This window comes from Opisthocomus hoazin, chromosome 2 (assembly GCF_030867145.1).
Source record: "Opisthocomus hoazin isolate bOpiHoa1 chromosome 2, bOpiHoa1.hap1, whole genome shotgun sequence".
NCBI classification, from domain to species: domain Eukaryota; kingdom Metazoa; phylum Chordata; class Aves; order Opisthocomiformes; family Opisthocomidae; genus Opisthocomus; species Opisthocomus hoazin.
This window is the reverse complement of record NC_134415.1, coordinates 19,724,624-19,749,288: the sequence shown is the minus strand read 5'-3', so window position 1 is coordinate 19,749,288 and position 24,665 is coordinate 19,724,624. Positions and strand designations below refer to the sequence as shown.

Below are 24,665 nucleotides of genomic sequence, written 5' to 3'. Positions count from 1 at the left end.
TGTAATAAATTTGCTTAATCTTGCCCCGCTTCTGCTCTCAGAGCTTGTGAATTCATTGGAGTAAGTCAGCAAGGTATAAAATGCTTGAAGGCAACGCAAAATACACTCCTATATAGACATTTGCATATACAAATAGGTGTACATGTATATACATGCATTGTAAACAAACATATGCATAATATTCAAAGAAGTGTGTGTATACAAAGATTCCTGTTCAATTCTACCCTCAAATACCTCTTTAACACACATGTCCTCTACAAGTCTTTACAGTGTTGTCCTGACAGAGTTCCTGCACTTTCAGTTCATTCCAGTGCAGTAAGTGTCATTTCTGTTTGGTAATAAATCTGAGGAAAACTTTTGAGTTTGGCTGCTTTCTACTTCTAAATAGTAAATTAACTGCTAGGTCTTCAATGCAGTTCTTTTGCTTTCACTGTGCTTAGATACAGACTCGAATCAGAGTGATTGGCCCAATTGTGTATAGAACACAAAAATGGCATGTAGTAATTGTGTTCTTTTCAGTTTTTAAGTGTTTGTATGACATCCTAGCTCTGCCAGAAAATCTAATAGGAAATAATAGGCCAAACTGAACTCTGTGTAGCTCCACTGAATTTAAATTCAGCTACCTCAAGGGAAAATTTGGGTTTTAATTATGGTTATTATTCTGTCTTATTATGTTCTCTTCATAATATCTTGGTGATTTTAAAACATAATCAATAGACACTTGTCTGGAATCTGACAGAGTACAACATAAGCACAAGAGGGATAGGAACTCCACTTGTACAACAAATGTACAGCTCAGCAGAGTGTATAAATCCACACAAAACTCCAGGCATACATTTATATTCTATTGCCTTCTTTTGGGCTTTAAGGGTGTGTCTGAGTACTTTGCCTACTCAACTCCTGATAGACCAAGTCAGCACTGTCAGCACAGTCAGTGACAATGAGATATGGAAATGTCCTATTCCCCTACACACCTGGGAGAGCTCCTGGTTTCTACTGTAACCTAGAAGAAGCGCAACTGCTGTAAGAAGGATTCTACCATGACATTTGGTTCATTCAGAAACTGCGCAGGAAAAATCTGGTCATGTTGAACATTTAGTCAATTTTTCCAGATACGACATTTTCAGAGAAGCATGATATATCACGTGCTCATCCAATGTACAGCAAACCACCTTAAGAAGAGGAAAATGAAACATAACAAACATATTCTAGGCAAGTAACTGGGAACTCCACACAAAAAATTTAAATCAGCATTATTTCATGCTAGGTTTATACAAGTGTAGAGTCAGACCTCACAAATGTGGGATGTGATAATTTTATTCTGATCCATGCACCTATTCATATGATACTGGCATTAAACCATACTAAGTTACAAAGCACCATCCATTTATGTTCTGAATTTGTCCAGCCCCATCTGTGCCACTGGCATGATTAGCTAGTTCTTCTGGACCAGCACTTGGCAGAGAGATCTACCTGTTTTTCATACAACAAATTCAATTTTTAAGCCACGTTTGTAACAGCTGGGAGTATTTTTTTCTTATCACAATTTCATATAGATAGTGAAATAGTGGAGGAGATAGGTCATAGAAAGTTGGGTGGCTGTCTAACTATCACAGTTTGTAGGCAGTCTAACAGAACACTGGGCAAGATTTTTTTTGTGGAAGTACTTCCTCGATCATATTCCGCAGGCCAGTGATTGCATGGGAGATAACCCTTAGTGAATTTAATTGTTTGCTTGAATGCATGTCATATTAAGAAGAAGTCCTTTCCTTCATTCTGGATGCATATGCTGGTAGCGGAGTTTGTAGCAGTGAAAAGATTCAGAAGTTTAGGAGCTTCTAGAGCAACTTTATTACTGTTTTTGCAGGTTAGCTCTGAATAATGTGAAATCTGAGACAATTTCACCACTGATTCACAAATTAAAAAAAGGAGTGTGGGCTAAATGTATCAGATGAAGTATTCATAACGTGTAATTCAAGTGTTGGAAAGGCAATATTCCCATCAGTTTCAAAGGTTTGTTCATATGTGTTTTTGTTTGCCTTTATCTCTTTTTTTTTTCTCTTTGCCTTTTCTTTTTACATAACTTTGCTCTCGTCACTAGATACATAACAGCTTTCAGCTCTGAAGAAATAACAGTCACCCCTGCTCTACATGTCAACAACCTTTGGTCAACAGATTGATTTAACATTTCTTCGTATCCATACTCCTTATTTATGATTGAGGGGAAACCAAGACAGAATCCCTTTAAAATCGTCTGATGCAGTTTCTATATACAGAATCTTTTTTTTTACTAGTACTTCTCTTCTTCAGTGGGAAAATAATCATCATATTTTACAAGCACTGATACATACAATCCCCATATTCTCAGTGGGGCATTTTATATTCTCTCTCACAGTGTTAAGAGAAATGGCTGCAAAAACCCAGCTGACAGCTCCATTCTGTTTACATCACTATGACCCAGAGCCGTGTAGTTTTCAAACATGCCAGAAACAAACATGAATATCCTGTTACTACTACGCATGTGGAAAGCACTGAAAAAACTGGAGATCTGGGTCAGCAAGGCAAGCACGTGGAAAAACACTCCTTTGTGCTTCACATGTAAGCATGCAGTTCACTCCTAATTTCTTATTTAAAGTGATTTTTCCAATCATTACCATAATTAAGAAGATGAGAAGAACTAAATCAGACCCAAATCTTCTGCCTAACAGAAGAATCTGTGGAAGCTATAGAAGCAGCTGACTGCAAGAAGATTTTGGGAGCAATCTGCTGCTATGTTTCAGCTTGCTCTCTAATGGTTACAAATAGTCTTAAAGTTTAATGTCCTTTTCAAAATGTGTTAGTGTTCACTGTTACAGCTGTGGCTGTGGTTCAAGGTATTATTTGTGAACTTATATTGTAGTCATGCTTCACCATATCCCAATAAGATATGAAATTCAGCTGCTGAATGTTTCCAAGCTAACAAGATCATTTTCCTAAAATCAACCACTTTCAAGACTGCCTCTTAGTTTGCAAGGACTTCTTCCCAAAATTAAACAGATTTTTTTTCAGTGCATCATTTCCCTTGCCCCTCTCCCCACCCTCTGCCCTCCCTCAGCACTCAAAAGAAAAATCAAAGAAGAGATATTCAATTTTAAAAAGTCCATCTGCAGCCATCAGAATGAAAACTACTTTGATTTTTGTAAGAATTTATGACTCATGGTCCTGGTGTGCTCAGCTAGAGAGATAGGGAGAAAGGAAAACATTGTTCACTGTCTCTCCCTGACTTTTCAGCCACGCACTCCTTATGGATTCGGGCAGTTACTCCCAGGCAGCAACCTCCAGAAATTTCCACCTCCTGTCCATGTATTTCTCAGGTGGGGATGGTTCTCCAAACAGATCAAAATTTCTTGTCTGCACTTTTACCCGTGGCTAGTCTAGTAAACATTTTTTCAGACTTTCTATATTACTGCATTTTAGTGCCTTGTACAAACAGAAAGAGCAAGTAAATTTTGATCACACACACAGAGATTGCAGCAGTAACTGTAATCACTCTTTCTTTATGATTGCCATGTTTCTACCACTGAAATAGGAATTGTGGTGTGGATAAACATCACCTCCAAGCTGGGGCTCAGACCACTGGTGTCTGGGGCCTGTTAGACACCAGTCTGCAAGATCTCAAAGTTAGGAGCAGAGACTGAAGACCCAGGGACCCAGCAACGCCCAGGGTTTTGTTAGAGATCCATTTAGCAGTGTTCATGTGCACATCTCTTGACTCATAACAAGACTGATGCACACAGCCTGGTGAGAGACAACCCAGCCTTACCACATCTGGATCTGTGGCTCACTCTTAGGGGCTGCAGGTGCGGAGTGACCAAGCCTGAGCCTCAACAGTCAGAAATCACCGTAAGAGCAGAACATCCAGTACTCTGAGTTACCCAAATCCACATTTTGGGAACTGCCAGGAGCCCTCACCTGAAACACTGATGCTTTTTACGGCAGGACCCTGCCACATGTGTCCCTGGCTGGGCTCCTTGGCAGCTCTGCAATGACAGCAGATGGCTGGGCTGTATAACTGACCCCAGGAGAAGATTCATCCTCTCTGTTCAAACAGCTGGATGTGCAGTACCGATGCCATACTCAGAACAAAGACGAAAAAGAGCACAGGGTTTCATCTGCTCTGACACAGCAGCATCCTTTTACGTTCAGAAGGAGACTTGATGGAGAGAGGTACTGCAGCGTGACAAGTCCTCACTCCCTTAATTTTACCTATAATTTATAAACCATATGTAATTTCAGGATATTAAAAACAGTACTGCTAATCCAAGGAAAGCACATTTTTTCCTGCAGAGTGTTGTCTGACCTTGTGCTGAAGAGTAGGAACTTAATGCATATCCAATACACCACATGGGATTTTAGGAATTTAGTACTTCTACCACCAGTAATACATATCAAATAACGCCTGCATATACTAAGGTAACCCAAATTCTTCCTTCAGGGTAAACTCTGTTCACTAAAGAAGACCGCTTCTGTCTCACTTTCTACAGTACACAGGATTTCGAATCTGCACCAGTTCATTACAGATAAAAGAGTCACATTCTTCTGAAGCATCATAGATGTCCAGCAGAGAGAAAGTACTGATAGACCATTGGTGCCTAACAGTGAATGAAACAAAACATGGGCTTAATTGTAAAAGCTTGGGAGCCAACAGATTTGGCATTTTTACTGAGATGTATCAGTTCTCATTCAACCTTTCATTTTCTGTGACTGTAAAAGGTTTTTTTGCTATTGACTTCCATGGCAACAGAACCAGGCTGCTGATGTGTTTTGACTCAGTTTCCCAGCCAATAAAATGGAAAGGCCTGTACCTCTTTCACGGGCATATAAACACACTAATGCTGGCCTTGTGTACTGAGATCCATGTATTCATTTCCAGAGTGTTATTGAAAGTGATTGATGCAGCTCATTACTGGGCCGTAGGCCAGACCAGCTTTTAAGTACTTTCCGTGGTAGAAAAATTTGGCTGTATAATAAACACAGCCATGCTTATAAGCAGATCTGTCATAAATACAACACATCTGTGATCTCAAAAGCATAAGTTTTGAGAGCAAAGCGGAAGCAGCGGTGGAGGAACTAGACCCTCGTCTCTGGTGGTAAGCCCGAGTCATCAGGGCTCATGTCCTCCTTCTTCCCTGTGAGGGCAGACCTCTGCATTTTTCTCCTTGCTGTCGAGCTGCTGCTGTGTCTATGAAACATCAAGGCAGGAACACATCTGCATGACTGTGCATGAGGGTTCACACTTATCCATGGGTAGATTGAAAAGGGGCTTGAGGGAAATACAAGCACTCAGATCCCATTGTAAGACAAATTCTCCATATGTGCTTTAGCTAATGATAATTTCTTCTTTGTTGAGGTTATTTACATATTCCACTCAGTTAAAAGAAAAAAAAGAAACCACAAATCTTTTCAAAATTTAAATAAGCTTGAGATAAACAAGGCCAAGATAAAACTCATATTCAAAGATATTAGCAGGAGACTCATGTGGGGTAAAAGACTGTGCTGGTTCACCCTGTCTCACTTTCCAAAACATTTTTATCACTGCATTATTTTTCTGATTTTCTATATCTTCACTCTTGCATAATGTAGTTTAAAGAATGGAGTCTAGTTTATTTCAGCCCCAGGGCCCCGCCCTGTCACGTTTCATTACATCAAGTTTCATAATCATCATATATATTTTTCACCCTGATCTTACACAAACTGTTCTCTCTTACTATTTGCATTTTAATATACACTTCAGCTTCTGCATGTTTCTTTCAACTTTCTATTGCCTGTGCTTATGTAGGACCTCCAAATATTGCTGCTGTGCCATGGAAAATTCAGTGGCTAAAGTATGCAACTATGATAACTATGACCTTGTCCCAGAGCTGAGACAATACGGAAATCTGACTTTAACTTACGCTGCCATGGAGGGGCTCTCTTATGATGGAGCTTTAGCAGTTCTCAGCATGAGGAACAGCTGAGTTTTTCTATTCCTATGTGACCCAGAGCTCTGCTATAAAAAATGTGCCATCTGCTAAAAGGTCATGCTCTGATTTAACATCCCTGAGGACTACTTTAGGCATTGAAGCTATACCCACATCTCTAAAGGCATCTCTCTCAGGGAGTTCTCCTGAGCAGCCAGGCATAGGGGTTCATTTCCCAACTGCACAGTACTGCAAATGTAATATGGAGGGGTCCAAACTGATGTCCAGTGAGGGTCACAAAGACAATTAACGGACTGAAGGATCTCTCTTCTGAGGAGAGGCTGAGAGAGCTGAGACTGCTAAGCTTGGAGAAGAGAAGGTTCTTGGGGGATCTTATCATTGTATATAAATACCTGAAAGAAGGGTGCAAAGAGGACAGAGCCAGGCTTGTCTCAGTGGTGCCCAGTGCAAGACCAGAGGCAAAGGGCAAAAACTGAAACTCAGGATGTTCCCTCCGAACATGAGGAAACACACTTTCACCGTGATGGTGACTGAGCACTGGAACAGGTTGCCCAGGGAGCTGGTGGAGACTCCATCCTTGGAGAGATTCGAAAGTTGTTTGGACATGATTGTGGGCAACTGCGTCTAGGTGGCCCTGCTTGAGCCGGGGGGTTGGACAACATGACCTCTGGGGCTTCCTTCCAACCTCAACAACTCTATGATTCTGTGAAACTTTTACCAGGACTGATTTACCTGAGAACATTGAATTTACCTTTTCACGCTCAGAAGAAATTAGATTTCTAAACATGCAGTGGAAATAATGATACTTATTAAAGAAGAAACAATTTACATGTTTTAAAGTGCATAACTCAGTGCAGAAGGACGAAATTTTACTCGAAAACATGAATGTGACAGAGAATATATATTAGCAAGTTTTCAAGGGATTGCACAAGTCTGGCCAAAGCTCATATTTTTTGTCTGTGGGCCCAGCATGCCTGGGTAAAATTAGGACTGATTTTTCTTCACCTCTGAAATAGAGACGTAAGTCATGAAAGTAAAAATTGCAAGACTTACCAAAGAAGAATGATGACTCCACACTTGCAACAAAAATTTATTTTAAAATCTTGGCATGAACTACTATCTTGATTTTGTAGGAAAAGATGGAACTTGTTGAAATAAAGTTGTTAACCAATTTAACCTGTTGTAAGGAAAAGAAAGAACAGAATGAAGGAAACGTAAATAAAAAACACAACCACTTAGTGCTGATTGTGCTGGTAAGACTTTCCTCTGTGATGCTGCATACCTGTCAGCACCTCTTTAAGCGTAAAACATAAGAAGAGTAACGTACTTTTAAAATACTTAAACTACGTTATATTTCATCTTTCAGTGAAGGTGCAAAGTTTTCTGGCAATTACTCTCTTCCCAAAGCTTCCAGGATTCATGCCAAAACCCTCCTCCACATGGGGAGGTATTTCAGCTGCTTCTACTGAAATCAGCACTTTTCCTTCAAAGCTGCTGTAGTATTTAATTGAGATATTTCTTTTTTTTGTATTTTATTTTTGTAAAACAGACCCAAAGGGCAGAAGTTCAAATCACTGTATGAAAAAATTTCCACTTTTTTCCTGAGGTAGTTTTGTAGTCATCACTTTTTCTTGTTACTTGAAGCGTTATACACCCATCTAGCTACTCATCCATCTATTTGTATAATTCTCCTAGCTATCTGTCCATCCATCCATGCTATACACATCTACTATCTATGTTCACCCATTCATTCACGTAAAGAGGCATTCATCATAAAACATCAAAGTACCTTTCACTGCTAAAAGTTTTGACAGTATTTTCCCTCTTGTGTTCACTATCACAGAAAGCTGTGAATATTGGGGCAATTTGACTGAGGTTTATAGGGCAAGATTTCCTGAACTAAGAAATACAAACCCTGATGGTCACTGTGTCGCATGAGAATCAGTCTCAGGCTGATTTCTCCTCACTGTTTCCATCGGGCAGCCCCAGTGATGTTAAAAGCTTTCCTAATATTAGTTTTCTAAGCAAGGTGCTACAGGGATAGTTGTTCGGAAAAAAGATGGAAACCAAGACACAGGACACACAGCTGTGCAAAAGAAGAATCTTTTAGTAAAGGACTCTTTTAGAGCATGAGGATCACCAGACTGGTGTAGAGCTAACAAATCCTGATGAAGAAACTAGAAGGAAAACAGTGCAGCGAGAAATCACCTGTGCAGTATCTAAACCTAAGAGCAGCTAAAATCTTGATGCTGCTCCAGAAACACATTTCTATGAACATAATGAAGAATCATGTCCCTTAAATTGAGTTAATTTGTACTTAGATCAAGATTGGGGACCATTTCCATCTGTTTATAAATTTGTGTGCTCTCTAGTCAGAAAGGACCACTATGATCATCTAGTATGAAAACTTTCATAAAGAGGCCGTGGCATTTTTTTCCTAAAGACTGGACTAAAGGGTGACAAAAACTAGTTTTTTCCTAAAAGACTCTAAGCAATAGCAAATCTATTATCTCCTTCATGGAAATTCTTCCAATGTTTAATTAACCTTAGTGTTCAAAAATGCGTTTTATTTCAAGCTTGAATTTGTCTGAGTTCCAGCAAAATGAATTTCGTTATATCTCTGTCTGCAAGACAGCAAATCTTCTAATTATCATAGTTTTCCATGTCTAAGGACTTTTACAAAATAATCAGGTAATCCTTCAATCTTCTCTTCGATAAACTGAATAGATTAAATATCTTGAAGGTCACATGGAAAGACTTTTTCCAGTCTTTTTTTTTGGTTTTTCATCAAATGTAAATGTTGTGTAGCTAAAAGTGATTTCAAAGGGGCTGGCAAACACTGGGTATTCTTCTTCTAGCAAGTAGTAAACTTAACACGGGATGCAATGAAAATTTTAAGAGTCAGGCATTCCTAGGTGCTAGTGACCTCCTCCTGTTGGATTGCAAGTGCTGTATCAGAAGATGTAAGTAGAAGCAGTGGCTGGGGAAAGAAACTTCTAGCTGACAGACATTAGTTGTGGTAAGTTTTGCTTGCCTAAACATGGGTGTGTAGTCCTGTGGAGATTGCTAGGAGACATCCCATATGGCCCCAGCTCCTCTTCTATAAGATTTGAGTTTCTCGTATGTGCTGTGTCATATCTACCAGTCCCAGGCAGCTGAATCCAGCTCCTTAGGACATTTAAAATGGCACCTGAATTGTTAATTTTTTTTTAATTTAATTAAATCTCTCCTTCTGTATCATGTCAGAATAATTCAGAGAAGTTATGAAATTCAAGAGCATTTTCAGAATTTTGTCATTCTGAGGGCTCTGCACCACTGGTGAATTTTACCAAGAAGATATACCAAACAACCAACCGAAAGGAGTAGAGTTGCACCTATAAATAATCTTACTAGTGACAATTTTGCTTGCTGATAATCTCTATTAACTATTGCATTTTCAGCTGTTTTAGAGAGAGAATTTTAATCCACTTAAAGTGTTCCTTGTTCATTCCATATTTTTTTTTTTCTCTCATCATGCCATGTGGTATTAAATCAAATTCCCTGGAGAAATCCAACAAATCCACTGTGCCAGAAAAGTTGTTTTTATTAACCTGACTTGTAATCTTGACATAAAAGATAAAAGGTTTGTTTGACAAGGCCTAATTTCCACAAAACAAAGTTGCCTGATATTATTTATATTCTTACTTTCTAATGCTTCATTAGTAAAGTCCCAAATTAATTGTTCCACTAACTTATACATCACTGAATCAGCCTAAGTGGTCTACTGTTCACTGGTGTATCTACTTTTTTTCTTTTAACATGTATAAATTATACAAATGGCAGCCCTCCAGCAATTTATTTTTTTTTCCTTTTTTAAGAGATATTAGACATTAACATTAGCAGTTTACAAAACTCCATAGCTTATTTACTACTCTTGTAGGAATTATCTTAACATGCTGATTTTAAAATGTTTATTTTCAACACATGCTGTTTAATACTAGCCTTTTTTTGTGGAGCATAAGCCTTATCATCTATCTCTGTTACTGCATAAGCCATGTAAATCTCCCTGCTTCAACCTAGATGATCCTAGACATGAACAAAAATCAGCACTGAGATAAACAGTTTATGCGCATGCAAAACGGAGGTAACTCTGAAGCTTCTCAGAGGCAGACAGGGAGCATTCTTGGGGTTTTCTCTATGGTGTTTCAAGTCATCACTGCTCCTGAAAACACTTTCACAAGAGTATCATGAGCAAGCACTGTGCATCAACACGTGTTGTGTTGTCTTATACCTGAGGCATAGGACTATGAATTTAAAATTCTATATTCCATTCATATTTCTCTGACTAGCATGGAAGATATAATTGCATCAGCTCATTTTAAGTCTTTGTGTTCATTTCCTCTCCCATTTATTTTCTATCTGCGCATTCAAATTGTAAACTCTGTGAGACAAGGATTATCTCATGTAATCAGTAATATTCACTGAGTTCCTATCAAAATTAAGGCCTTAATGTGGTACCTCCACACAAATAATTGATAATACCAAAGACTGACTGATAGGACAAGCTGGTGGTGGTATAACTCAGATGAACTTCCTTAGATCCTTACATCTTTCATCTCACCAGAGAGCTCTCAACACACCACAACCAGCTGGTTACAGAGAACATGTATCTCAGGTGGTGTTTTAAATTTTAATTAGAATTTAAAGCAGATGTGATCCTTGCTACCTGTTATATATTGGTTCAGGGCAATGATTTCTACCTTCCAAAAGCAAACTAAATACAAAGTGTTTTACAAAGCCCAATCACATCTATAATTTATTATTTTAATTTTCTTTCTTCCTGTCTTTCCTGTGCCATCTCATGTATAGATTTTTTCCCTTTCCTTTTTTTTCCATGTTAGTGGAAAACTGAATGTATTGCTTTATGTATAAGTTATATAAATAAGAAACAAAAATGGTGTATACAGATTTAGAGTTAACAACTCAAGCTACCACAAATCCTGCTTCCCCAACATCGCAGCTGCACTTTTCCCTACACCTCCTCCAAATGTTGGAACATGCACTTCATGCAGGATATTTTTTAGTGAGCCTCTGCACCCAAACACATGGCTCAGCAACAAGCCTTTATAAATAAAAGGTTGTGTAAGCAGCAGAATTGCTACGCATGTGTGAAAATCAAGGCAGATATGAGTATGTGTATGAGTGTGAAGGCCCAGTCTGGAGATGACAGGAGAGGCACTGTACAGCCACAGTCTGATTTCTCAGAACATGCTCAATGTGCTAGTCAGTATGTTGCAAAGGCAACTGTAGACCACAAACCCTTTACAAGAGGTGGGACTCATAACGTTAGCATGAACTCTTCAGGACGTAGAGCTAACCTCCTCTCATGTCTTCAAATGCTTTTTTTCTCAGTATTCTCTCTTCTAGCCCTTTGGCTTCATCTATATTTGCTTCAACTCACTACTTTGATGGACCCAGCAGGCCACATGCAAAGATGATGTTTTAAGTACAGAGGATGTGAGCAGCACATTGGGAGGCTGTTATGAGTCTAAGAACTGATCTGTTCAACCTTCTTCATTTTGAAGAGCTACTGACATCAGTGTGATTACTTGCATGATCCACATATTCACTAATGTTATGACTGTACATTCCAGGCCAGGACAGTGACATCAGTCTGCCTTCTTACTCATGCTGAGAATTGTTTTGATATAAAACAGTCACCTTCAGTAGAAATGTTTGTCCAGATAAATAAAACTATCAGACTCTATATATCTATAGCATCTAGCTCACCCAGTCACTTCTGCGGGTTCACCCAGTAACGGATTCTTAAGACCATTGATTATACCAATGTTAAGCCTCTTGTAACTTGATGGTGTGCCTCAAACTTGATATGCAACATATGTAATCCTACACGCCTGTACAAAGTCTGTCTCAAATATTAATTTCTAGTCATTACATGTCCAGCACAGTGTTTGCAATGTGAACGAAGGTCAGTGAGTCACAAGTGTCAAAACTATCAAATGTATTTTAATGACAGAATAATTTATTACAGGTAATTTATTTTCTCAAAAGCGTTTAAAAATATGAGTTATTGACAGATTCAAGACAAAATTTGGAAACCATAATTGTGGGAAAAATAATGGTGTTTGGTGTTCAATTTGTCAAGTAGCAAGTTCTTAGAGAATTCCCAAAACAAATGGCAAAAAAATGGTGGAAGACAAGAGAGTACATGGATTGATAACACCCAAAACAATGGCATGTTGATATGAAAGGTTCCCCCGCTAAACAAAGCGTGATAGAATATTCATATGAAGTGTCCTGATGGACAATCAAGGCTCTTCTTGTGTGGTGCTTGGAACAGCTGCAATTAAACATTACAGGTTACAGGAAAAGCCAAATACAGTGGCTGTCTTAGGAAGTTCCTTTACTGGAAAAGTTGCAGAGTCCTAAAATGTAGACTGGATGGGGAAAGAGTGGAGTATTGAGCTGGACGGGACATGGTGAGAGCTAGAAGAAACATAGGACTATATCCTGTCTTCAGAGCTCATTTAGTCCAGCTTTCTGTATTCAACAGTGGTGACTAGTGGAAATCTAGGAAAAGTGAGACCTGGACAAGCAAGGATGATACTTTCTACTCTAATACTTCTCCATGGATTTCTTGAGAATTTTGTAGTTTATTTAGCAACCACAAATTAATATCTCTACCAAGTTCCTCTCCCATCTTCCATTAAGCCCTTGTAAATTTCTTGTACCTGCAAAACTCTTTGGCAAGGAGTTCCACAGTCTGTTGCATGGGGAAATTCTGATCATGGAGAAGCACTTACTCTTGGCATTGCACCAGCAGTATCTCCTGTCACATGTCTTCAGAGCACCATTTGTCAAGGAAGAGGTGATCTAATCTTCCGCAGTCATGCAGAAACTCCTAAGAGTGGCATTAGATCTCTTGCTGTAAGAGATGCAGATTGATTGTGATGAGAGTTCATGGCATAAGTCATAAATGTGCACCTGTATCTGCCTCCCTAACAGCACACAGCAGCAGCAATGTTAACAATTCCAAGAACTTCATGCTTTTTGAGATTAACACAGCTTTATTCTCTGGTTTTCTCTGACATTTGAAAAACTCAGCAAGCTATCAGGCCAGAAGCAAATTACCATGCAGTTGGACTGGGGCATATCCATCTGGTCTGTGGTTATCACAATCAAAAATGTCTGTCAGCAAACTCATTTTCCTCCTGCTCAGTGAATTGTATTGCTCTGTTTCCAAAGTCAATGATCTCAGCCAGGAGAAGGCTAATTGTTAGTAGCTACCACCTGAGATAAGACACTTATACCAACAAGTAACCCAGTATGTATCAAATGGGCAAAGAGAGAACCCATTTAGCATCAAATTATAAAATCTTATGAATCCACCATATCTACAAAATACCCAGTTGATTCACTTTCACTGCCCAGCCTTAGACAGCAGAATGTTAGACAAGGCAAATATTGTGTGGCCATAACACAGCAAAAATGACTGCAAGACTTTTTATCTGAACTTGACAAATTCAGTTAGATGGCCAGAGAACGCAAACAGTTCTGGCAATACCAGCACAGTTTGAAGGCAGAATAAGAAATTTTCAGTTAGCTCCTTGCAAACGGTTTCAGTGTCAGTGGGCATCGTGACTGTATGAAGATACAAATTTACTCAAGCTATAACAATATCGCCCTAAGCAATGTTGTTCTGCATCAGTTAGTTCGACTTCCACTTAACCTCTTCCTAATACTAGTGGTTTGGCATCATTTAGTGAAAGCAAACTCACATATAGCAAATGTCTTTCTACCATCAAGAAATTAAAATACATTTTTACATATAAACAGAATAACAGAAGATGGTGACCATTCACGGATGAGGCAAAGGAGCAAATCAATACACAAATAAAAGTTAAAAAAAAAAGAAAGCCCATCCAAACTAAGTCCAGATTGATATGAAACTTCATCTATAAAGTGGCTCGAGCACACGTACTCAGGCTCTACAACTTAACAAGATCTGTGGGTATAAGAGCACATAAAATCCATGGACACAGCAAGATCTGAATATCAGAAAAGCATGAGGTGTGGATGGTAATTTCTCCCTGAGTCCTTAAAAAAAGTATAATTCTTATCTTAAGAGTATTCAAATTAGTCTTGTAATGAGAACATGTCCTTGAATAAAACAGACTAGGAACTATATCAGGGATTTTTACTAAAAAAAAAAGAAAGATGTGATGACCAGGACTGTAAAATGATGATTATGGTGCCCAAAGGTAGTGCATCAATAAAAACTGCCAGAATACTAGGATTTTCCAGTACATGGAGGGTAAAGGATAATGCTAATTAGCCATAAAACAGATTCAAAAGTCAGTCATGAGGGTATGAAAATGAGATGTCATCACTAAAGTAAATAGCTGATCACAAAATCAGCTGGCCAATAAGTAATTTTTCAGGTAGGGCCAGGAATGGGGAGCAAGGGCAGAGCCCAAGTAGACTGGAGGAATGAAGAGATCTGTTGAACAAAGCACAGATGTTGCAGCAGTCCTGGAAACATTTCTCATTCAACAGCGTGTTGTAGTCACCCACACCAAAGCACCCGCAGCGGGCCCTGTGCCTTGGGTTTGAGATCAGCTTCTGTCTCACTGTCAGTTTTCCAGCAGTTCGATTAGAATCATACATGCAGGGATCAGTATTACTTCATGTGTTACTAGTACTCAGGTTAAACCTGTGTGTTTCCAGCTTGCTATGTTGACTCCACAAGCTCTCAATTTTTCCCTTCAGGAAATCTTAACCACAAAAGCAAGAGCAATGAACTCCGTGGTACCACCTTGAAGTGGTTACAAAAGACTCCTTCATCTGTTTGAGTAGCAGCCTGAGTGCTCTTGAATCCCATTGATATGATTAAGGACTCAGCACCTCAGAACAACAAGTTTGTGTGCATCACAGACTGGGCACGCAAGGACTGCAGCATGCAGCATGCAGCATTGGGCATGTGCTGAGGTCTCCTAGTGATCCTGAAACAGGGAAGAGTAGCCAAGCTCAGCTCTGTCTGTTTGATATATAAGAATAATACTGTAATCAAAAACAGTGGATACCTCTAAGTACGTTCGCTTACATTTTCTTCCTCCTAGCTTTCTCAGGCATTAAGAAGGGTAATACTTAAAGTTGTGAAACTTTCTAAGCTTTGCAGAGCTCTTTGAGAACCTCAAACAAAACGTACTACACTAGCAAAGGGGACAATTTGTGCTAGTTGCCTGTACCACTGGAGTAAGCTTGAGTAAGGCCGTTCACAAGCATGAGGCTGTTCAGAATTTAATACAGGAGGAATATTCCAAAAATGTGACTTTGAATTCCAACTTCCTATCACTTACATGACTGCCAATGCAGAATAACTCAGATGACCTGACAGGAATGGAAGCATAAGTCGAGAGTAATTTTATCCCTGAACAAGTCAAAATACCAACTCTGTCGTTCACTACTAGAATCCTCTTCCTGGGGTGCCCTGCTGCTCCTGGCAGCAGCTTGGTGTTTGGTGGCTTGCTTTTCTGTCTTTACTAAGACAGTACCACTCGTTAAACTTCTCTAAAATGTAAACAAATAGATTATTCTTATTACATCAATTATACACCCCAAAATGAAGTCAGAGGGAGTCCAGCTGTCAGAAAACCCTTTCTTTGCAAAGACCGTGCAGCAGCCCAGCAGCTTTGTTTTGGAGTTTCTTTCTCTCTTAGATATTCTTTCTTTATGAGCATAGTAGTGACACCTGGCTAGCTGATTACTAGGGTGGAGGTTGTTTTATTTCATATTACTCCAGAGTTTCTGGTCCCTTCTAGTTGAGTATATCCATGTCTATCCATATTTTTGCTTTCTAGAGCTAGTCTTGCAAAACTGATGCATCTCAAGAAACCTGATTTCTGTGAAAGCTTCACTGACTTCAGTATTATAACATGGGGAATGTAATCTTATTCATGTGCTCAAGCCTTATAAAAAATAATTACCTGAGTTACTGGTGTTACAGTGTGCTTTACTCTAAGATGGTTTCTCAGGCAATAAGAAGTGATGAGGAGGACATCCAGACATCATATTGTATGCTTTCCCACTTGTTTTGCCTTTAGCACACTGCAGCTACGTAAAGGTGATCTGAATTGCTGTCTGATATTTAGGAAAGTTGTGGGATGGTGTGGCAAACACACTATCTCAGAAGCCAGGTAGGTGGTGGGGGTGATAAGCAGATAGAAGGAGAGTTTGGTTTACTCCATACACAGGGCACACGCATATATAGAGGGAGAGAAGGTAATATTCTGCATCCTCCAAATGATGTTGAACACTGCCTGTTTCTCACTCACTGCAACCAAAAACCCCAATAAGAACAATTTGCTCCCCAAGACGTAATCACTTCTCTAAGCCACAATGACTCCCAGCATCCAGACATACAGAAATCTAAGGCACCTGACAAGATGCGTCCCAGAGTCCTGAGGGAGCTGGCTGATGTAGTTGCCAAGCCTCTCTCCATGATATTTGAAAAGTCACGGTAGTGAGGCAAAGACCCTAGTAACTGGAAAAAGGGAAGCATCACACCCATTTTTAAAAACGGTAGGAAGTAGAACCCTGGGAACTACCGACCTGTCAGACTCACCTCTGTGCCTGGAAAGATTATGCAACAGATCCTCCTAGCAGCTATGCTAAGGCACGTGGAGGACAGAGAGGTGATCCGAGACAGCCAGCATGGCTTCACCAAGGGCAATTCCTGCTTGACCAACCTAGTAGCCTTCTGTGATGGAGTGACTGCATCAGTGGAGAAGGGAAGAGCTACAAATGTTGTCTATCTGGACTTTGACACAGTCCCCCACAACATCCTTCTCTTTAAGTTGGAGAGATATGGATTTGATGGGCAGACTGTTCAGTAAATGAGGAATTGGTTGGATGGTCGCATCCAGAGGGTAGTGGTCAATGGGTCAGTGTCCAGATGGAGATTGGTGACAAGTGGCATCCATCAGGGATCCGTATTGGGACCAGTACTGTTTAATATCTTCATCAGTGACACAGACAGCAAGATCGAGTGCATCCTCACCAAGTTTGCAGATTACACCAAGATGCATGGTGTGGTCAACACACCTGCGGGATGGGATGACATCCAGAGGGACCCGGACAAGCCCAACAAATGGGCCTGTGTGAACCTCTTGAGGTTCAACGAGGCCAAGTGCAGGCTTCCACACCCGGTCAGGGCAAACCCCGATATCAGTAAAGGCTGGGGGATGAAGTGATTGAGAGCTGTCCCGTGGAGAAGGACTTGGGAGTGCTGGTGGATGAGAAGCTGGACATGAGCTGACAGCGTGCACTCGCAGACCAGAAGGCCAGCCATATCCTGGGCTGCATCAAAAGAAGCATGGCCAGCAGGTCACAGAATCACAGAATCACAGAATAGTAGGGGTTGGAAGGGACCTCTGTGGGTCATCTAGTCCAACCCCCTGCCGAAGCAGGGTCACCTACAGCAGGCTGCACAGGACCTTGTCCAGGCGGGTCTTGAATATCTCCAGAGAAGGAGACTCCACAACCTCCCTGGACAGCCTGTTCCAGTGCTCCGCCACCCTCAGAGGGAAAAAGTTCTTCCTCATGTTCAGACGGAACTTCCTGTGCCTCAGTTTGTGCCCATTGCCCCTTGTCCTGTCACTGGGCACCACTGAAAAGAGCTTGGCCCCATCCTCCTGACACCCACCCTTCAGATATTTGTAGGCATTTATAAGGTCCCCTCGCAGCCTTCTCTTCTTCAGGCTGAACAAGCCCAGTTCCCTCAACCTCTCCTCGCAGGAGAGATGTTCCAGTCCACTTATCATCCTTGCAGCCCTCCGCTGGACTCTCTCCAGTAGCTCTTCATCTTTCTTGAACTGGGGAGACCAGAACTGGACACAGTACTCCAGATGAGACCTCACCAGGGCAGTGTAGAGGGGAAGGAGAACCTCCCTCGACCTACTGGCCACACTCTTCCTAATGCACCCCAGGATCCGATTGGCTTTCTTGGCAGCCAGGGCACACTGCTGGCTCATGGTCAACCTGTCGTCCACCAGGACACCCAGGTCCCTCTCCAAAGAGCTGCTCTCCAGCAGGTCCGCCCCAAGCCTGTACTGGTGCATGGGGTTGTTCCTCTCCAGATGCAGGACCCTGCACTTGCCTTTGTTGAACCTCATCAGGTTCCTCTCTGCCCAACTTTCCAGCCTGTCTAGGTCACGCTGAATGGCAGCACAGTCTTCCGGTGTGTCTACCACTCCTCCCAGTTTTGTGTCATCAACAAACTTGCTGAGGGTACATTCTAACTCTTCATCCAGGTCATTGATGAAGAAGTTGAACAAGACTGGGCCCAGTACTGACCCCTGGGGAACACCACTAGTTACCAACCTCCCACTAGACTCAGCGCCGCTGATGACAACCCTCTGAGTTCTGCCATTCAGCCAGTTCTCAATCCACCTCACCGACCACTCATCCAGCCCACACTTCCTCAGCTTCCCTAGGAGCAGATCATGGCAGACTGTGTCGAAAGCCTTGCTGAAGTCGAGGTAGACAACATTCACGGCTCTCCCTTCACCTACCCAGCCAGTCATGTCATTGTAGAAAGCTATCAGATTGGTCAGGCATGATTTTCCCTTGGTGAATCCATGCTGACTACTCCTGATAACCTTCTTTTCTTCCACTTGCTTGATGATGGCCTCCAGGATAAGCTGCTCCATCACCTTTCCCGGGATGGAGATGAGGCTGACCGGCCTGTAGTTCCCCGGGTCCTCCTTCTTGCCCTTTTTGAAGATTGGAGTGACATTGGCCTTTCTCCAGTCCTCAGGCACCTCTCCTGTCCTCCAGGACCTCTCAAAGATGATGGAGAGTTGGAGAGTGGCTCAGCAATGACATCCGCCAGCTCTCTGAGCACTCGTGGGTGCATTCCATCGGGGCTCATGGATTTGTGGGCGTCCAGATCGCTTAAGCGATCCCTCACGCAGTCCTCCTCGACCAAGGGAAAGTCATCCTCTCTGTGGACTTCTTCTCTTACCTCCAGGGCCTGGGATTCCTGAGGGCCAGTCTTAGCACTGAAGACTGAAGCAAAGAAGGCATTCAGTAGCTCTGCCTTCTCCGCATCCTCCGTCACCAGGACACCCGCCTCATTCAGCAGTGACCCCACATTGTCCCTAGCCTTCCTTTTGCTGCTGATGTAGTTGAAGAAGCCCTTCTTGTTGTTTTTGACATCCCTTGCCAGCTTCAATTCCAGGTGGGCCTCAGCCTTCCTTGTCACATCCCTGCATGCTCTCACCACATTCCTGTACTCTTCCCAAGTGGCCTGCCCCTCCTTCCACATTCCATGGACCTTTCTCTTCCACCTGATCTCCGCTAGAAGCTCCTTGTGCAACCATGCAGGTCTCCTGCCTCCTTTGCTCGATTTCTTTCTCAGGGGGATGCATTGCTCCTGTGCATGGAGGAAGTGACGTTTAAAGAGCGACCAGCACTCTTGGACCCCCCTGCCTTTGAGAGCCCTGGCCCACGGGATTCCTCCCAGTAGCTCCTTGAAGAGGCCAAAGTTAGCCCTCCTGAGGTCCAAGGTTTTGATCTTACTTATCGCCCTGCTTCCTCCAGGATCCTGAACTCGACCATTTCATGGTCACTGCAGCTGAGTCTACGTCCAACCTTCACATCCTCCACCAGTCCCTCCTTGTTTGTTAATACAAGGTCCAGCAGAGTGCCTTTCCTTGTTGGCTCCTCCACCACTTGCATCAGAAAGTTATCATTGATGATCTGTAGGAACCTCCTGGATTGCGCCTGCCTAGCTGTATGGTCTTCCCAGCTGATGTCAGGGTGGTTGAAGTCCCCCATGAGAACCGGGGCCTGTGACTGTGAGGCTGCTTGCAGCTGCCTGTAGAAGGCTTCATCAACTTCCTCTTCCTGGTCAGGTGGCCTGTAGTACACACCCACCATAATGTCACCCGTATGAGGCTTATGAGATCAACCAGGTCTCCCAGACCTCTCTTCTCTCCAGTACAGTTATATAGTTGTATTTTTGCTATTAACACTGTTTTTTCTTGCAGAATCTTGTCTGGAATTCATTTTTAATAGTTAATTAGAAAATATATTTCCCTATTTAAATAAACTTAATTTTTCATTATATTGGGCAAATATTGTGGGTTTGCATATCATTATAATTATAAAGGTAAGTTTGGCAAGCTAAAATTGCAGGTGTTAGAAAAAAATTGCAGGTGAAAAAAAGCAGTATTTTTCTATCAAATACGGATTCAGAAATATTTCTGTTTGTCTAGAAGCCCTTTTCAACCTATAAAATGTTGTTTATTTTTTTGCCTGATTCTGTTAGTGGCATCTTTTTCTTCACGTAAATATATGTCTTTGGCTTCAGAGAATGGAAGTCCAATGCAACTGTCCGATTGGAGGATTCTTTAACAAGCGCCTGAGCCAATTACTGGGCTTCTTTTTTGAGCTTTGCCAAGCTTCGAAGCATGGGGAACCAGTTCAGTGGGGTTTTGGATTAAAAAATATTATCATCATGCTATGGCTGCTATCTTTCACAGTGTCACTTGTTCTTTGCAGAAAAATTATGGCTGGTATGGAATTTCCTGCAGAAGTCAAACAAAACATCAGGCTGCAATGTAAGGCTGAGAATAGGTAAGAAATTTCAAACAAAGAAATGAAAGTAGATACAGACATGAAGCCAGGCAAGAAAGTGTATGGAAATACCATGAAACTTGTGTATTAATTTGGCTAAAGATAATTAAATAAACTAATCAGAATATATCAGTGAGTTATGTTTTTCTAAAAATACTGCACTTATTTTACTTTTTTTTCCCCTTTAGATTGCTAAAGTGATAATTGAAATTATGGTTCTGATGCTGAAGATTCTGAAGAGAAAAAAAGTCAGAAATGAGAACAGGAAGAAAGAAAAGAGATAAAGGGAAAGTTTTGAGAAAATCAGAGTCAGTAATCCTAGAGACATTAAAAATATATATCTTTGAGGCATTTCTGCTAATACAGTTTTTGTTACATTGTTGTTCCTCCACTTCTTTTTTTTTAAAGTAACATATTTAACATGATACATACAATTTGGGCAAGTTTATAAAAACTCTTCTGTCATGGGGTTTTATTCCTTCTTGAAAAACTGTAGGAAATTTTGGGCCCAGAAGAAGGGACCGTGTTCATTAGTCGAATTATCTAAACTGTCCTTATTGGAGACCCAGGAAACACACTGACATACTGTTTCTTCACCGGGCCACAACACAGGACGAATTACTGGCTTTATGGTGTATAACTGCAGCCTTAGTCAAGGATGCTAACACCTATAGAGACCTCTGTGCACCAGCCAGAACTTTGCAGCACTGAATATTTCACAAGGGTGACAATAAGGGAGAAATTTGGATTCAGGCTGAGTACTATTCACCTGGATACAAAGAACTGCTGCATTTCAGTCTCCAGCTACCATCCCATGCTGTAGTCCATTGCTGTTCTCCAGATGCTCCTTCTCTCCCTGATTCAAACTGTCCAAAAGATCAGTCTGTAAGTAAAGCTGCAAAAGCCTGGGCATTTGCTCCAGTTTGTCTGAACAAACAATGCATTCAGATGTAAGGTATTCATCTGTAGATCATAGAGATCTTCCAGGTGCCTATAACAATCAAAGAATAATGTTCTTGCTTTATGTGAGACTTTATAGTTACTCAGCTGGATCTATGGTTATAGATCTAATACTGACATCATAAACCAACGCAATCTCTCACCATCACCTATTTCCTGATAATCTCTGGAGGATAATGCAGTTGTTTTTGTTTCCAAGAGCTGTGCTGTTTTATTTGTTCCTTTCATTTTGTGATGTATACTTGGCCAAAGTCAATATCTCTAACTGGGAGATGACTGGGTATTTGCTATTTGTTTGTCTGCAGAATTGTTTCTCCTGCTTAATATATTCAGTGGCACATTTCTCATATGGCATTATTTTCTCCACAGATACAGTGGTTTACGCATGTGTCTGGGAATTGTGTTTCTCTTTGATTTATTAACTAAGTGTAAAGTTTTTGTCCTCTTATTGCTATCTTTATTCACACAAGTCTTGGCACGTTTCACCAATTACAGCTACAGCTCATTTAGGTCTGTTTTCTTTTGAGCCTTGTTTGTTTCACCTAATTACTTTTGCAATAATTATTTTTAGTTTCTTGACATTCATTTTTTACTGAGGTATTTTATTCTTTATGTGTTTTTATATCCCGGTTGGTCTCCCAAATGTAGTTTCTCAGCTGTGTGCATTTAGTTTGTTCTTGAGTAATTACAGGAGACCTTCATGAAAGGAATGAAAATGTAAACATATGGGCGGTGTGTGAGTGGCATCTGAATGATGTGAGTGAGTAGAATATGCCTGTAGGAGTGGTGGGAAACCCAGGTGTATATCTGTGCATGGATACCCACTTTTAGATCTTATTTGGTGCTATGAAGTATTGGTCCTACAGTTTATCAAGAGATTGGACTACAGGTTTCCTTGAGATTTGTTGTAAGCCTACTTTTTCTTATTGCTAATGTAGGAGAGTAACAAAATGTAAGAGAAACACATTGTTCTGTTCTTGTCCCAAAAATATGGTTTCGCAGATGGTTTTCCTAATGGGCATATAAAATAATTTCTTCTATTTGCTTTTAGATCCATCACTGCTACTTTTCAGTTCCCAAAACTTCCCACTTCTGTCTGCTGCAAAGAGAATTAAACTACTACAGAACCAATTATTGAAATTCACAGCCAGCCAAAGCCTAGAGTTGTTTTCCCACAGTTCCCTTGAAATGTCAGTAATGACACTACACTTAGCCATTGAGTGGGTTTTGTTTATAAACATCAATAAAGCACTTCAAGAATCCTGTACAAAGAATGACGGATGTGTTATCTGAAGGAAGACAGAAGACATTTTGTGCCTCAGCAGCATGACTGGGGGTATGGACTCTGAGCCCAGCTTACTCCAAGAAAGTTCACGGTGTTCATGGCCAGGCACTGATTCAGGCTTGTCTTCCTCATCAAGAGAATACCATGGAAATACCATTTACTGTGCATGGGCCTTGCTTCTCCTGTGAACCCACAGTCACTGCAGCCTTCAGTGGCTGAGGAAAGTTAGTGAATCAAAACAGCAATGAACACTTACAGAATGCTTTTGTGCATGTAAGTGTTTTGTATATGTATTTTGTATATGCTTATAGAGAGCAGCAATATACTGGCTTGAAAACATGAAATTCCATGCAGCCAAGCACACAACTCTACTCAGCTCAATTGTTGGTTTGAATCTGCATCCCACTAAACACTATTCATATATTGATCCTTCACTTTTAGAGGACTATTTCTTAGATATTTTCCTGTAGCTTCCACTATCTTTTAGACATTTTTCAAATATGAAACCTGTTACCCAGAGAGCATCCAGTATAAACACCCAAAGGCTATGGAAAAGAAAAGCTAAATGCATATGCTCAGAGAAAAAGACCTTAACTGATGAGTTCCTAAACTGACTTTCCCTTGGCTGACATTGTCTCTGAGTACAGCTTTGTGGCTGCCAATAACCCTAAGGCTTTGAGAGGCAGAATGGCTCCGGTGCAGCATTAGAGTGACGCAAGAGAGCACCAAACCCGCTGTATGTGAATAGCACCATTTCAATGTCTGCTTATCAGCTTCCTGGTAAACAGAAATGAAGTGTGCTGCTTTTATCACCTGACTGTGTGTGTGAAGTTGGTGACACATGCAATTAATAAAAAATATTTTCCTCAGTTTTCTAGTGATAGCTCAAACTGCTAATTGAGCCTAGAGACCTCTTACACAATGCACCAGGCAAAGAGAAACCTGGAATGAACAGAGAAAGAAGCTGCCAGAAAAGGATTTCTACAGGTGATTAACCTAATGAGCACCAGGATTTTCATCCACTTCATAGACTGTCAGCTGCTTCTGGTGTTAGTACCTGAAGCTCAGGAGACTGATTTTTGCAATTCTGCTCCTGGATCTCACACATGCAGGTTTTTTTAATGTTAGGCAGCACTTTTACTTCTTTTTTTTTGCTTGGCTTATTTCATTTCAGAATGGTAGTAGTATTTACTTACCTTACAGAATTACTGTGAACCTTTACTAAGCATCCCTAGAGCAGCTTGGAGACAGATGGACAATAACTACTGTCGAGGTAACAGCAATTTTCTGGGACTGAACAGTGTCGAGCAGTGTGGGGCATTTCATATCCCACCTCTTACCTGCTGCTGTGTCAGACAAAGGGATGAGATATATTAGCTTGGTAGATTAAGAAGCAGCTAGTAAAACTGGACACATTTTCAGACTTTTTTTTTTTTTTGATAAATAGGAGCTTGGTAAAATTAATTTAGAGAAGTTGAAAGTATGCATCTTCTAACTCGAAGATTCAAGCATAGTTAAAAAAAAATAAAGGGAAAGAGTCCATTCAAAAAATGGTAAGAGCATTTCCTTTAGTCCTTTTCACAAATGAACTGTTTTCCATTGTAAATGCCAACCTGTTCTATTTCAACCATTTAAAAAGTATGCTTTGTCTTTTCAGTTTGAAACAACATTTTTCATTTTAACATTAACATTGTCTGCCATGAACAAGGGCAAAAACTATCAGTTATATGTCTGTATGAATTGTAAATGAATGTCACATCTTTGTGATTTCAGGGCATGAGAGAGGTTTCACCCTATGATTTATCCTTTCCAGCAGATGG

General features: G+C 40.8%; 1 long non-coding RNA gene across 2 annotated transcripts in view; it reads right to left on the bottom strand.

Annotated features, from left to right (window-relative positions):
* The window catches only part of LOC142365198 (uncharacterized), a 52,574-nt gene that overhangs the window by 20,400 nt on the left and 7,509 nt on the right, over positions 1 to 24,665 (bottom strand). For both annotated transcript variants that reach the window (XR_012766395.1, XR_012766396.1), the window contains exons 3-4: positions 12,764 to 12,885; positions 7,014 to 7,137 (exon numbers count right to left, since the gene is read on the bottom strand). This is a non-coding gene — a long non-coding RNA (uncharacterized LOC142365198). The remainder of the gene's footprint in view (positions 1 to 7,013; positions 7,138 to 12,763; positions 12,886 to 24,665) is intronic.